Source organism: Saccostrea echinata, unplaced genomic scaffold (genome assembly GCF_033153115.1).
Source record: "Saccostrea echinata isolate AGI-Se365-2 ecotype Australia unplaced genomic scaffold, CSIRO_AGI_Sech_v1 ptg000081l, whole genome shotgun sequence".
Classification (NCBI taxonomy): domain Eukaryota; kingdom Metazoa; phylum Mollusca; class Bivalvia; order Ostreida; family Ostreidae; genus Saccostrea; species Saccostrea echinata.
In genome coordinates this window covers 2,595,566-2,598,990 of record NW_026889830.1, presented here as the reverse complement: position 1 = coordinate 2,598,990, position 3,425 = coordinate 2,595,566, and positions in this window count along the sequence as shown.

Genomic DNA, 3,425 nt, shown 5'->3' with positions numbered 1-3,425 from the left:
TGCTAAACATTCTTTGGCTGGTAGCTATTGTCGCTGGTATGAAGAGGAGTAGCTCAACCAAAACTGCAATATCTTAAACAGCAACAGATTTTTTTTTTTGGTAAATATTTATTGTCAAAGGATTGTTGTATTTGGGTAGATTACACCTCAGTAAAACAGTTTTTTTTTCAAATTTTTAGCATTTTATCCGCTCCGTAAAAATTGTTAATTACTAAATAATTTCCTTTTTGAAATTTTCCTCTACAGCACTTTTCAACATGCAATAACAATTTCAACTGCATATACGTCCCATATCCTCCTAAACATAGCGATTTGAAAGCTATTTGAGCATCTGCCCGTATAGTCCGACTTGTTGAGCATACTCTTTTACCTGTGTAACGACGAAAAGTGACCCACGTAGAATATTGACCGGCCGAGAGTCAAATGTCTACGTAGAAAACTGACCCCGGGTCAATATTCTGTGACAAGTAGGATCATTTTTCGACAATAAATAATCCGTTGAAAAATGGTCCCAATAGAAATCTGACCCCCTACTTTTGCACCATATTATATAATAAAAACTTTAGAAATGAAATGTAATACGCGTTACTCGGAAATAGGTTCGATTTCTGATTGTTTATAACCTCCTTTTGTTTTGAAATCTTTTTAAAAAAATTTGTTACAATCAGAAATTGAACCTTTTATGCAAGAAATTTTCTGGAAATAAAAAATAGGAGAGAAATTATGAAAAACCTGTACCGAACGTTTTGGTCACCAAGTTTAATAAATGGAGAAAGGGTTTGAGGAAGCGACTTATGAAATATTGGGATTACATACAACATGGCGAAGTATGCAAAGACTTATTCACATGCAACACCTCCTATGGCTGCATACAGTAAACAGAAGAACATAGGTGATCTGATCATTAGATCCAAATTAAACTCAAATGAAGTTCAAAGAGACTGATTGATTTATGCACAAGGTGCACCCCTGACGAGGCGGGACTTATCACATGTACTATTAATACATCCGAAACACTCTGATTTTTCGTTCAGAAAATGCATTTTTCTGTTATGTAAAAAAAATTTTTACATATAAATACACGAATCAACTCCACTTGGGCTGTTTACGTAAATGTATATCTGTGTGATTTCTACTGAAATAATTGCCTTCAGTCGGTATTAGGCTTACATTTATAATATTTGATTATTTCAGTATTTATATCAAAAAGAATTCAAATATTTATACACGTACATTTATTTTAAATTACTACAAAACCACACCATATAAATAAAGGGATACACAAAAGAACCGCAGATCGATCATGTGCATTCGTGCACGTGTGCATGTTTTATAAGGGAAGGGGGGTGTTGAATCTATCACTCAGGGTCAAATTATTTATGTCCTACCCAAGTGAGGACATATAATTTATTTCAACATCTTAAAGGACAGATTCTTTATTTATTGCCAAAATTGCACCCCCCCCCCCCGCTCAAAATCAAATCGTGGTCCTGATAGATTTGAAGTCCCTTCGAAAAAAGTATCAAATAAGATGTAACACACTCAGAAATTTAATTTGAAATCGTATTTACAACTGAGGTGCTTTGTCAAATCGTAAAAACAATTTATTTCCTTACTTTATGTTATTATTTACATGACCGTAGGAACCGGGGGGGGGGGGCACGGGGGCCATGCCCCCCCCCCCCCCAATAATTTTGCCGATATATAGATTAATATAGAAAACATAGTTACTATATGCTTGTGCCCCCTCAATAAAAACGTCTGATGACCTTTTTTTGTCAAAGAATTTTTCGTAGTTGATAGTGCCCCTCCAACTGAAAATGTATGGCTGTGCCCCCCTCCCCCCCCCCCCCAATGAAATTGTGAAATTGCTTCCTACGGGCCTGATTTAACATTGCACGGTTACGCGGCAATATATATATATATATATATATATATATATATATATATATATATATATATATATATATATATATATATATATATATATATATATATATATATATATATATATATATATATATATTCTTGCTGGCCTACGATCGCCATATATATATACATGTATTGATAAAATCATTTATCTTCATTTTCAAAAATTAGATCTATAAAAAAAAATCTGAGACAAGGAGCATGACTACTTCAGTAGTCAAATATCTCCAGAATTAGCCAGGTGTGCATTGTGAAAATCCCCGGTTAGGGTATTAAACCATTTCTCCCAAAATATTATATCAAATATAATAAATTTATACTCATAAATCAATAAATTTTGCAAATAAACTCAGAAACGCCTGCATTTTATAAAAATATCTTGATAGTTTTACACCCCCCTTTTTATATAAATAAGTAGCTCTAAATATACATGTTAATTTGGGAAATTTTATGGGGAGGGGCGTGCCCCTCGCCCCCTCTGAATCCGTCAGTATGTTATTATTTATATATATATATATATATATATATATATATATATATATATATATATATATATATATATATATATATATATATATATATATATATATATATATATATATATATATATATATATATTTATTTATTACGTGATACTATCTGCTTCCTCTAGCACTGAAGTGGAGTGCTCTTATAATTAGAATAACAAATGGCGTTGTAATTAATGAAAGTGTGATTTTGATTGATTAAATTTGAAACTTTGTAAAAAAATTTAAATGTCTGGGTGAAGGGGAGAGCTAAGTCCCCTCTCTCTGGGTCCTACGCCCATAGGCATATGCATAGATTAAATGAAGGAAACATATCCTTCCTCTTTTTTTAAGCTTTTGTAATAAGGCGCTAGTAAAACAACGTCTCTCTGAGCTGCCTCTTGCATTAATTTCATTGGTTATGCTGTGTAAACGTTGAAAATCTCCCTCGAAAAGGGGACACACTGTGTGTATACAAGATTTTTGTATTTTTATACACTGCAAAGGTGAAATATCTAGAAATTAAGAAAAACGGAAAATGATATCAAATATCGAAGTACTGGTATAATAACCAAGAATTCATGTATATTTGCTAAGTTAACGTGTCTAACAAAAAATCTCCGGCAGAAGGAAGCGGGTGGGGGGGGGGATGTTACACAAACCATTCGTGAAGTGCCTGTGGGTCTGAGGACGGGAGATTGGTTGTGTTTTTTGTTTTTCTTTTTTGTTTTTTTTTGTTTGTTTGTTTGTTTTTTTTTGGTTTGTTTGTTTGTTTTTTGGTTTTTTTTTTGTTGTGTTGGTTTTGTTTGTCTTTGTTTGTTTTCTTTGTTTTGTTTTCTTTGATTGTTTTTTGATTTAGGATTTTTTTTTTTTTCAAAATCCTAGTTATTCGCAGATTTTGTTTTTCCAGACATTCTGTTTAGCCTCCGCGAAATAAACTCGAACGATTTGTTCAAAGGAATGTCAATTCCATACTTCCGGTTGAGATAA